Source organism: Eulemur rufifrons, chromosome 16 (assembly GCF_041146395.1).
Source record: "Eulemur rufifrons isolate Redbay chromosome 16, OSU_ERuf_1, whole genome shotgun sequence".
Classification (NCBI taxonomy): Eukaryota; Metazoa; Chordata; class Mammalia; order Primates; family Lemuridae; genus Eulemur; species Eulemur rufifrons.
The window spans coordinates 57,736,930-57,750,631 of NC_090998.1; positions in this window are offsets into that span (position 1 = coordinate 57,736,930).

Consider the following 13,702-nt stretch of genomic DNA (forward strand, 5'->3'; position numbering starts at 1 on the left):
TTTGTTTTCTTCTAGTAGTTTTATAATTTTGAGTCTTACATTCAAGTCTTTATTCTATCTTGAGTTGAGGAAAGGGAAGTGGAGCAAGATGCAAGGAACATGTATCTTCCGTTGAAGTAGCGTTTTAAATAAGTTCTATAAAAGTGTTAGCAATTGTTGCATGCTTATTCTTCACTTGTTATGAAACTCAAGCTACTGTTCATTATACAGAAACTACATATGCTTGTATCCAGTTGACTTAGAGGTCAGTTATCTGTCCCAGAAGATGTTTAGGTTGTATCTTGAGAAAGAGTTTAAACTAGTATAAATAGGTCTAGAAATGTAAAAAATAGATAATAACATTTGGAAAATGGTTAGTAACTAAATTTTGCCAAAGAATGGTGAGGACCTACTGAGAGCTGATGCAGGGAAAGTAGTGTGCTACTAGCTCAACGAAGTATTTGTACTGTAAGGTAGAATAGATTAAAAAAATCATAATTTCTAGCATGAGTTGGTTACTTAGTGCATGCAACACATCATAATGGTCTAAGGAGATGATATACTATTCTTATGTCCAGAAAGAAAACAAACAAACAAAAGTACTGCTCCTGGAGATTTTGGTGACTCACTTAAAAATAAACATCTAAGTGTCAGCCTGAAGATCAGTAAGTGAAACATAAGTGTCAGCATCAGGACCCAGTACAGGTGCTCCAATCTAAAAGCCATCTTTCTTATGGATATTTTTAGAAGTGTATACTGCTCACAATTATATTTTTACTTTATATTATGTGCCTTTTGGAATCATTTAAATTCTTGAAGAAAGAGTTAAAAGTAAAATACTGAAAGCAGTTTGAGAAATGAGAGAAAAATGTTTAAAGACAGAGAAATCTGAAAAATTCTATTAAATTATTCATTCATTTATTTATTCATGCTGACTATAGTGGGAATAGAGTGAGATATGTCTCTTACTTTCCTGATGTTTACAGTGTAATGAAATTTAATACAAAAAGTAATGCAGACACCCCTGGGTCTACAATGGCCAGACATTGCTGAAGAATAGGTATTTTTCCACAAGAATGTTTACATGAGGAGATATTTTTTATCATATAATTTTAAACTGAAAACTTGTTTTCTGGTATGTCTCCTAGCAAGAAGAAATGAGATTTGATTGTTTCCCACTAAGGTTAGAGAAGATAAGAGATTTAGGAAATTGAAATTCAGTACAAAATGTAATTGAAACAACACATTCTAACAAACAAGATGCATTTTTACTGCAATTTTCTATATTTAACAATTGATTTTTTAACAGTTGGGAAGATGCTTGGAACTGTGGACCCCAGACATACATGAATCGATCCAAACTTGTCTGGGTTAGATTTTCATTATCGTTTTTATAATGAGCCCCTTGTAACAATGATTTAAAACACTATATATTTTCAGGCTTTTAGCATTTTAGAATAATTACCACTACATAATGGGGAATCTATATGATAAGTAATGTTGATACCAAGCACCATGACTACTTAATAGCTATTTGTCTCTCAGCATATTGGCTACAAATTGAAATAACCAGAAAAGAAAACATTAGAAATCTTAAATGAGTTCTAAAAATCACTGATCTTTCAAACTCAGGTAAATAAAAAAAAGCAAAAGACATTTTAATAGTGAGTTATAGTTCTAACACCCAAAGAGACTACTCTTACATTTTATATACCATATTTTGCAAAGTTCATATATTCTCCCTCTATCCTCTGATAGATGATAAAATCATTGTGGACAACAGATGAGTTCTATTCATTTCCAAGATACTTTCACTAATGTGTTGATCAAATCTAGCCAAATGACATAAGCACAAGTGGACTAGTTCAGTTGTTTGCAACATGAAAAGTAGATTACTAGTGCTGCATGATTTAACATTAGGTTTGGCTACATGTACTACATTTAGCCAATAGGGATGTATTTTTCTCACTTTACAAGAAGCCCAGAAGCAAACATTCCAGGACTAATAGAATAGTTCCACAATGCCATCAAGGCAAACGCTCCTACTATTTCTCATTCTGCCATCCTTAACATGCTTTCATTGTTATAGTTTCACATCTGTTCTATCTCAGTCACCATGTCCACAGTCCAGTATGAAAATGAAGAAACAGAGAAAAATATAAAGATGTACCCTTTTCTTTTGGCACAAATATGATCCTATAATCCATATGGCTCTTAACTTGATTTTTCTATATTAAAAACATAAGAAAAAACATAGGATATCATTTCAGGTCAATACCTGGTTTACTACACAAAAACCAATGTACTATTAATAAGTTTTTAAAATTTTTTCATGAATAGGAGCAATGATGTAAGGAATACTCTTGAGTATGTCTGCATTCTTGTGTATGTAATTTAGATAAACTTTTAGAAATAGAATGTCTAGGTAAAAACATATTTTAAATTTTGAAAGATATTGCCAAAATGCCCTTCAAATATTGTCTTGATTCATAATTCTAATAGCAATGTTGAGCATATTTGTTCTTTTATACATATTTCCAGACAAGGATTTTTTCAAGCTTGTTACTCATAACAATTTTGTAGATGAGAATGGGATTCATTATTTTAGTTGAAATTTTTTTAATTTTGCATGAGTTGAGTATTATTTTGAATGTTTTGGGGCCATTTGCATTTTTTGTACAGTTTAGAGAGCAACATAAAATTATCCCATACTTAAAGAACATCTACAATACATTGCTTTTATTTCAATATAAATTGAAATTATTTTGTGCATTTAACATAATTATTCATCTTTTTATTTTTTTTAAATGTAATACTGTTTATTTAACTTCAAAAACATTTCAGCATTCTAAATACAAAAAATAACAGAACGTTGCAAATGTGTTTAAGTATAGAAGGTTTTTGAATTTTCATTGATGCAGTGGCTCTTCCGCTTTGCTGACAATAAGTTCTCCAGTTTGCTTTAAAACAAACAAGTTTAAAAACTGCCGTACTTAACTGAAAAAAAAAAAAAAAAAGAAACCAAACATTTCTCATGCCAGCTGACCCCTCTTTGTCCACAGCTAAGAATGGCAGCAGAATGCTATGTCGCTATATACAAAAACAAGACAACCTGAAGCTAAATGGATGCCCGCTGCAGTGTCAACAGGTCCAGCTCACAGTGCGTGCCCTGAGCTACAGCCCCTCCAAAGGGCATCTTTCCCCATGGCCTCAATGCCAAGCAAGGAGCAACAAGAGTTGGTCTCGGTTGTTTTGTTCTTTTTACAAGCTATAGATATGTACAGTTGATAACTCAGGATTTCTAGCCAATAACCATATAGTTAACACCACCTTACAAATTAAAACAAAAATGCCAGAAACATCTTTAAATGCCTTGTCACACCAACAGCAAAGTGCACAGAGTGAGGAGAACACGAGAGTGTCTTTTCATTTTAAAAATGTTTGGAAATATGTACAACTTTGATACAGTTTCAGGGTGCTCCAGACACCCATGGCCACTTCATGTAAACCACTGACGATGTCTAGAGCACTTTGAGACTACAATATGATCGTGACGATCATCTTTTTATAAATGTAAGAAAACCTTAACTCTGTATCTGAATTGCAACACTCATCACTCAATTTACCAAGCTCTGGGTGCTCTGCTAAGAATATACAACAGTCACAGCAGCGACCACATGGGTCACTGAAAACTAACTTCTTCATATGGCATTTAATTCTATATACAACTATAAAAATTTTTATGAATATATAGGTAGTATGCACACATGTATACACATACATGTGTGTATGAAGGTATAATAAATATAAATAATGTATCACCATATATCTATATATATGTATGTATGAACATATATAAACAGAATTTTTGTGCAATCCCTCAAAATATACATATGTATAACATATGGATTTGATAGACTTGAATGTATATTTAAGTTTTCTAGAAATGTTCCTCTCCCTTTCATTTTTCTCTGGAAATAAGGATTTTTGTTACTGACTTTCACTATGCTTAAATTGTAAAAAAAAATATATATTTCTGCTTAGAATATTTTAATTTTGTTGCATGATTCTACCACTTAGATAGTATAAATGCTGATTAAACTGTCCCTAATAATATACTCAATAAAATTATTGCAAATGCCATATTTTCATATGTTTATAGAAACAAGGTAGTATAGACCCTCAGATGTCAGAGAACTTTATAGAGTATTGTGTGCTTATGAATTAAAAACTGATTAAACTATCTAATGTCCTGGACTTGTTCTTAGCTAGTTAAACTTTAGAAACTAGAAACAATGGTCAATGAAGATATTGACATTTTTGTATCACAACTTGTAGACTAAATCAAAGTGCCATTGTGGTATCAGTAAACATATTCCAAATAAAGCTTTGTCCATCCACACACATAGAATAAGAATCTTTGAATGTGTCATCAAGATTGATAAATAGGATATTAAGAAGGCATGCTATGGTGGGTAGGTCATGGTCTTTGGAAAAAGCAGATAATTCCAAATTACAGATTAATCATGAACTGTCTATGTAATGGGGGAAATTTATTTACTTATTCATTAATTTTACTTGAATTTATGTCCCACAAAAGAAATTTGAGGCAGATCCTTGTATAAATAACTGAAAATCATTTTCATTATCTGAAGGGCTGTTAGGAAGATTGGAAATAATATTAGTATCACAGAATCTCAGCAAATGAATTTTATGCCACTTTTAGAATGTTCTTTTGTTCAATAAACAAAATAGTTTTCAGTTGCCTTTGTGGTACATAAACCCTTCTGCCTAAATTTCAAAACTCATCACTATCTATTTTTTGTCTTCACATATTTTGCTAATTTTGTACTCTGACGTTGTAATGTGTGTAGACCCTCCACTCAGGCAAGAGAAGCCGCTCCCACAGGTCCCACAACTAGTGGAATTTGCATGTCAGGAATCCACACACAAAATAAATTAATGAAAAGTATTTGTGCGCCTAAGGAAGGCAGTACTCAGCCTCAGAGCAGTGTCACCTGCAATCCTAAATTTTTACTCTTATGATTAACAGCATTCAGATCCCAACAAATTTCAAGTACACATCCTTCACTTATATTTTGGAAACAGAAGGTACTGCATCTAAATGCTATGAAGGTTTATAGGTCGGAGACAGACAGTGTTTTGAATCACAGTCGGAATTTGAGCAGTGCAGTTCTGAGGAAAGTAAAAGATAATAAATAGACCTGTCAAATCCTTCTTTCAGAAGGCCTGAATAAAATGTATTCTTGCATAACCAAAAGTACCATTTCGCAGTGTTGGCCAGCATCTAATTTCTGCTTTTACTTTCTATTTCAATTTGTGGTTTGGAGATTTCTCACTAATTAGCAATGTATTCCCAACAGTTGTCTGGCAGCTGAGGAACACTTTGCACCTAAATATTTCTCTTATATTTGTGTATAAGTAGGTAAAGCTATAACATGAACAAAGCACGATACTGATTTTTTACATGGGTGTAAATGGGCATTGAATACTAAAATCGTGAATCACTTTATTTTTACAAAAGTATGCATAAGATTTAATTAAATTTTCAAAAACCAAGTATACGTTTTCAGAATTTCACCTAACTTCAAATGATTTTGATATATGAGTTAAAATATTTAGATATAAGGTATGTGGGCTCTATTTGTACTCTTTCTAAATGTCTAGCAAATTCTAAAGGCAGATCTCCTTATCCATAATTTTTATGCTTCCCAGATTGCAGCAACCATTAGGAGTGGGCATTTTATATTGATAAGAATTGTGATATCACTACTTGTGCTTATGTGGGCTTTAGTTGCAAATGAAAAAGGCAATGATATGATCACAGGATTAAGTGACTGTACTTATCCTTGATGGAACCATTTCCTGCATAAAGAAGCCTAGAAAGCCAGGCAGGGTGGCATGCACCCGTTGTCCCAGCTATTCTGGAGGCTAAGGCAAAAGAATCATGAGGGCCTAGGATTTCAGTTCAGCCTGGGCAACAGCCTTGCCCTAAAAAAAAAAAATAATAATAATAATAAAGAAAGAAAGAAAAAGAAAAGAAAAAAAAAAGATGCTTAGAAATCTGTACCCTTTTATTACTAGTATCTCAAGGGTACCTAGAATCTTTCAACCGTAAAGTTCTCAAATCAGGTGCGACTACTTGGTTTGCCAAAAGGAGAAAGGTTTTTTGTTTATTTATTTATTTATCAGTTAGTCCAGCACTTTGAGTGTGTGTAACTAAGGGAGGAATCTGGTCCTCTTGGCCCAGGGACTCTTAATAGTAATGGGTTGAGACCCCAGGGCTAAGATTTGTTCAGATTTTTTGAGAGTATGCAGCCTCAGTCACCTTTGCTTTTGAGTGTTCATTCTCATCTTTCAAGTTTCAGCTTCCCTGTGAGGCAGAAATATAAGTCACAGGTGTCGGGGGAGTTATAAAGTCCTTATTTGTTCAGGCTAAACTCTCCCTCTTTTGTACTATACTATTAAAATTTACACTGAATGTGCCTGTCATATACTTTAGTTCTTTCCTTTTTTTTTCTTTTTTTTTTCTTTTTTAGCATATTACAGGGGTACAAATGTTTAGGTTATGTATATTGCCTTTGTATTCTATGGTTCTATGGTTCTTAATTATAAAACTACCGGTAAATATTGTCAGTTCTTAATTTTTTGGCAGACCACAAATTGCAAAAATTATGCATAATTGCATAAATTAAAGGGAAAATCACACACTGAGAGTATCATTGATATGACTGGCACTTTAATGTATTTGTTTATAATGAAGTCGAAATAATTTTTGAACATTACAAAAAAAAAAATCACTGACCTTTCCTTCTCTTTTTTATCTTTCTTTTTCTTTAAAAGACTGGATGTCTTTTTTTTTTTTTCTTTTTAATGATAGCCTTTGGTTTGGAACCATCTGTAGGGCTCACTGTATTTCTGTTGTATAGCTCAGCAGGGGTCTTTAACACATCCTGTAGGGTGCTTAGTGTGAAATATCAATTTGTTCCACTGACAAAATGACTCATTTGTTGCTTTGCTCCCTGTTATCTTATTTTGTCTTCTTGCATTATTGTTTTTATTCAGATGGTAAATAACAGTTCAGTGTCATTAAAAGTCACTAACTTTCAGTGAAGGATCATGGAAATCTATAACATTAATAATAGAAGCCTCTTACTGTCTTCATAAAATAATATACTAGTAAAAGATTTTGTAGTTTTTTTTTTTCCACATCAAACAATTTTCAGGCAGTACTTTTATAAATTTTATCAGGACATAAAAGTCAAATATAACTCTTTTTTTCAAATTTAAGAAGAATAGCCATTAATTTTCAACAGATGACTATTCCATATATTTGGGTTAGGAAATTTTTAATACAAAGCAGTAGTAAGAATAGTGCAATGAATTCTCGTATATCTATCACCTAGGTTCAACAATGTTTTTCCTCTGTAAACCATTCACTTCCTCTCCCCCAATAATCACAACAGATTATGTAGAAGCAAAAACTCAAGACACAATAACATTTCATCTATATATATTACAATGTAACGATAAGTACATACATTTATAAATATAACTACAATTTTACATCATATCCTTGCCCCCAAATCAAAAGTAATTCATCCATTAATAGTATCAAATGTCTAATGATTGTTCAAAGTTTTTAAATTATCACAACACATTCAAAATATAAAACATTAAAAAAAGGAATATTTCCATCACACCAAAAGTTCACATCTGACTCTTCAAAATCGATCCTTTCCTTTAACTTCCAATTCCTGACAACCATTGATCAGTTTTATGTTCCTTCTTTTATATTTTCCAGAATGTCACATAAATGAAATCACATTTGAAAGTGCAAATGAAATTATAACTGAAATCACAAATCAAATTACAGCTTTTTGAGCCTTATAGCTTAGTCAAAAATCATTTGACCATACATATTGGACCTATTTTTTCATCAGCTACTCTGTTCCATTGATCTACTTACCTATCTCTACACCAGTACTACATTGTCTTGATTACTATGTTATACTGTTATACTAACTCTTAAAATTAGGTAGGGAAAATTCTTCAAGTAAGTTCTTGTTTTTGAAAGTTTACTCGCGGGGAGGAGGATATTCTTAGTCCTTATTTCCGTATTAATTTGGTAGCTAACTTTTATTTAAAAAAAAAAAAAAAGCCTACTGGGATTTTACTTAGGATTGCATTAAGTCTACATATTGATTGGGAGAGAATTAGCATCTTAATGATATTAAGACTTTCAATTTATAAACATGATATGTCTTTCTATTTGCACAGATTTTTAAAAATTTCTGTAATAAATGTTTTGTAGTTAGCATACAAGTTTTGTATATATTTTAGCTATATATCTAGATATTTCATGTTATTTATTGCTATTATAAATGTACTTTCAGAAATTTTAATTTCTAATTGTGCTCTGTTAGCATTTAAAAATACAAATGATTTTTAAAAATCGACTTTGTATGTTGTGATGTTGCCAACTATGTATTGGTTTTAATAGCTTGTTTTTTAGATTTCTTAGTATTTTCCATGTAGATAATGATGTCATGAGCAAACAGAGAAAATTGTATTTCTTTATTTTCAGTGGTCTGTAGAAGGTAAAAGTTTAATTTTGTAATAAATTCTTGACCTGATTTCCAAAGTGGTTTTTCCATTTTCCATTTTCACCAATCATGCTAAGTTCACTAAGTGAAATTATCTTTTAGATTTCTTTTTCCTGAAGTTCTATTTGGTCATTTTCAATATTCACCTTCTTTTCATTGTATGCTTACTTGTATTTTTAATAATAGGTTTTTGTAGATCTACTTTTCTTCTTTTATTCTCAATGTCATTTTCTGCCTAATTTTACCATAGTTAGCCAATGTCTACCCTTGTGCCTACGGATGGATGCACCAAGGCTGGAACAGTGGGGATTACTTCTGAGATGACATCACCAATGTGGCTTCCTGGTATTCTCCTACTGAGGGTAAGGAGAGACCTGGGAATTGCTCAAGCTGCAGTAGAATGGTGCTCATTTCTTCTTCTAAATTACCAGTTTTCTCAGGGAAATCATGGGAATACAATAGAATTTTGCATTAAAATAGAGATCTGAAAAAGGGAGTATTATCAGGTTGGCATTTAGTGGGTCTTGTGGGTCTTAAAAATTAAGGTATGGGTATCCTGTGACTCTTTAAAATGGGTGATTATAAAATAGACTGGGACAAAGAAGAAAAAGAATGTAGCCAATTGGTTAAGAGTGTGGGTTCTGAGGGTAAATTGGGTTAAAACCAGGCTTGCTGCTTTACTAACTAGTTATGTGGGTTTGGTAATTATTTAACCTCTCTGTCCTTTGGTTTCCTTATCTATACATTAAGAATAGTAATACTTGCCTGATAATTTTGATAAAATAGTAGATATTCAGTAATTGGAACTGCCTGACTTATAAATGTTAGTTTTCTTTTCTTTTCTTTTTTTTTTTAAGTAGTATAGAGGTATGTCCCACATAGCAACATATGAGCAGAGGAGCTGACCTGTATAAAACCAGTTCCTCTGATATGCTCTCTGTACCCTTTCTGCCCATCTCTCCATAAGAAGTTTGTCATGGATTTTGGCCATTGATAAGGCAGCCTCAAATAGCAGACACCTCTAGCAAGCGGCTTTTCTCTCTATTCCCTGGACCTTCTCCAAGACAGAACTTCTGTTTATGAAACTTCAGTGGCTAGAGAACCCAGGGATAGGACAGAGGCTGAAGCAGGAAGCTGGGTTCTTTTAGAAATTGTCTTTTATCATGTTTACCCATCCTCTCAAAACTGACCTGGCCCCATCTCAGGTAGCAGAAAAGCCCACTGATGAGTGCTGAGTTGATGGTTGGTTCTGTGGAGAGTGGGGAAGAGGAAGGTTCAGAAGTCACCGTGTAGTGGGAAGGTGGTAGGCAGACTTGTTATGATCAGAAAGTCACTTGAACATACAGCAAAAAGATTTTGTTGAACTTACCTTTTTTCTTAGTTTGTATTAGGAAAGTAATAGATTTTCCCCCAAAATTTAAAATGTAAAACATAATTTTTCAAATTACATTGGTTTTATTTTTCCGCTTTCCTTCCTTCCCCTATTTCAAAAATCTCGTGTGCTAATGACATCCCTCTGACATTTCTGAGGCTGTTCCTAATTATGGCATTTTCTCCTGATTAAGAGTCACATATTGCCGCCTCTTTTTATATTTCGTATTTTTTGATTAAATGCTAAACATTATGTATTACATTTTTGAATGCTTGGAATATCTTCTTTTAAAAGTGTTGAAGTTTATTTTTGATATGCTATTCAATGCTTTAAACTTAAACATTATCTTGTTTTTAAGCTTCAATATCATGTTCTAGATTACTCTAAAGCTAGTTTGGAACTTCTACTGAGACCTTTCTGGTCTTTCTACTGAATGCCAGGTATTTAACGAGGTACCTCCACTCAGGCTAGTAGAAACACAAATATTTCCCAGGCCTTTGTGAGTTCTTGGAATTGTTCAACTGAAAACTTGCCCTGCAGTTTTTCTTTGTTCAATCTTGTCCAGTCCCACCCTTTACCTATGCAAATCAATATTCAGCCAAAGACTCTAAGGTACCACTATTCAGATTTCTGAAAATATTTCTCTACATGGATCCCTTTTTGTAAATACTCAGCCTTAAAATTTGTCTGCCTCAGCTTCTCTGAGTTCCCATATCTATCCCCAGCTCACTGAGGAAACTCACTGAGTCATCTGGATGCTGTCAGGATGTTTATATCCCATATTGGAAAAATCGCGGTTCTATGCCTAAGTAGAAGGCTGTGTGGTAAATGTATACTCAGCAAATTGATGTCTTCCATTGAGATTATATCAAAATCTTGCCAGAGAAAATCTTGTCAAAGAAAGTAAAGTATGGCTTTTAAATGCTAGGTATGTTTGAATTCAATTAATGCTCAAGATTATTTTTGTTTTTTGCTTCTCATTATGTCTTCAACTTCTCATATGGCTTACATACAGTCACAATTAAAACTGGGAAAACTAAAATATATAATAATAGATATTGTTAAGGTAGTTTATTTGATGCTTTTTCCATTATGCTTTTGAAAATAACTCCTGACACTCTAGATTATTTTATTTCATTATTGCATTGATTTAATAAGAATCTGCTATTCTTAGAGTAACTTCTGATTGCACAGAAACTGTATGCTAGGTGTTATAAAAGCCAGAAAGAAATATTATACATTAGGAGTAGCAGAAATCATTTTTTCCTGTTTCACTATGGTTCCACTAAGGGTTTTCACTCTAAGCCACTCTAGCATTTCCTGCCCACTTTTAACAGAAGAGACTAACTACACACATGTAAGCCTTGATTGTATTATAATACAAGGCAGAGTGAAATAAATGCAATGATAAAAATATACATAATCTCTCTGAGCGGGCAGAGAATGAATAATCAGTTCAACTAGGAAACAGAAGACTTCAGAGTGAGGTAGTTGAATCAACATCCTCAATGAAATGTTGAGTCTTGAAAAATAGAATTTTAGAAAATCATAATATCACACAAGAGGGTACACAACATTAATTGTGCTTTTAAAATGAAAACTTTAATAGATCTCTTACTCTGGAAAGGACAGATGTGACAAAATTAGACATGAATTAAAAAGCTGAAGGTTCAGCAATGAAAAGATAATAAAAATAAGACTAAAAAGGAGAGTATAATAACGCTAGAAGATATAGTGAAATTTTTAGAAAAGCAAATTAAAAAGATACAGCTTTAGTGTAGTAATTCAGAGAACACACAGCAAAGCCAAATTAAGGATACCACACACAAAATGAAAATAAACATTCCAGCAAGAATCATAATCCTTTGCTATTCATTCTAAATGCCCGCACACAATATGTAGGACTAGAAGAAGTAAGATCAATAACAGATAAAAGTGGAGACCACGTATGTCTTCTTTGCAGAAAACTAGAAACCTTAGTGGAATCAAAGGTTAGCATGTATAAAACTGATTTTATTTCTAAGTCAAATAAAGTGTTGAAAATATCATTTAATATATACACTACAAATAAATTTGTGAGTATAAAGGGGCAAACTCATTTAAATAATAAATGAAGAACAGATTCTACTAATTTGGAATCTGAAAGGAGTGCTTATTACGAGGATAACTGTTATCATTAATATATTTCCAAACTATGAAGAAAGATTAAAAAAACTAATGGTCAATTAGTTCAAAAGGAAGAAAAACATTAATTAATCCTTTGAGAATCATTTAAAAACTATATCACGCTAAGTTTAGATTACTTATGTAGTTGCAATCTCAAAAAAGTCCAAACAGAAAGAATATTTGACAGTTTTCCCAATACTTTGTTTAAAAAACCAATTTGCCTTTGATAATGTTTTATAACTCATTACCAAAAGATATTAAATTTAGGGATATTTAAGGCTCTGACTATATTACTGAAGATGGAAGTATGCAAATGACAACCAATTTTATAGCCCAATTGGAGTTTCAATTATTTGGAACTGCATCATTTCATTTTGCTAATAGAAGACCTAGCCATAGATTGAGGCAATTTGTCAAGCTGTAATTTGTTTTTGTCATTTTCAATTAACTTACTGCTATGTTGATGACTGTTTCAACTGGATGCGGAAGGAAAAATGAATGCTTCTACATCAGCCACCTTCCATCTATAGGAGGCTATGTGACAAACTATGGCTAATTGCTGATGGAAATGTTATGCAGTTGCAGATCTGGCCCCCCAGATATCCTGTGACATCCTCTAATCCCCATTCATTTCATAGCTGGATGCAGAGAATCCAGTGGGAAGGTTCCAAATATAATCACAAAGCCCCTTATAAAAGGAAGGCAAGAAGGTCAAAGGAAGTAGAAGATGGGACAGGGGATGGAGCGGTTGGAGTGCTATGCTCTGAAGATGGGGAAGGGGCCATGAGACATGGAATACAGGCCCCTTCTAGATGCTAGAAAAGGCTAGGAAATGGGTCCTCCCCTAGAACCTCCAGAAGGAAGCAGCCCTGCCAACACCTTGGTTTTATCCCTGTAAGACTCATGACTTTTGACTTCCAGGACTGTTAAGAGAATAAATTTAAGTGCCAGACAGGGCTGCCCACTGTCCCCATTACTTTTCAACATAGTATTGAAAGTCCTTGCGAGAGCTATCAGGCAAGAGAGCAAAATCAAGGGAGTCCAAATAGGGAAGGAAGAGATCAAACTCTCACTTTTTGCTGATGATATGATGCTATATCTGGAAAAACCCCAGGATTCAACCATGAGACTCCTGGAATTGATTAACGAATATAGCAAAGTCTGAGGCTACAAAATTAATATACACAAATCAGAGGCATTTATATATGCCAATAACAGTCAATCGGAAAACCAAATTAAAGACTCAATACCCTTCAAAATAGCAACAAAGAAAATAAAATATCTAGGTATATACCTAACTAAAGAGGTAAAGGACTTCTATAAGGAAAACTATGAAACACTGAGAAAAGAAATAGCAGAACTTGCAAATAGATGGAAAAATATACCATGCTTGTGGATCGGAAGAATCAACATTGTTAAAATGTCTATACTACCCAAAGTGATCTACAGATTCAATGCAATCCCTATTAAATTACCAACATCATTCTTCACAGACGTAGAGAAAATAATTATACACTTTGTATGGAACCAGAGAAGACCCCGTATAGCAAAAGTAATT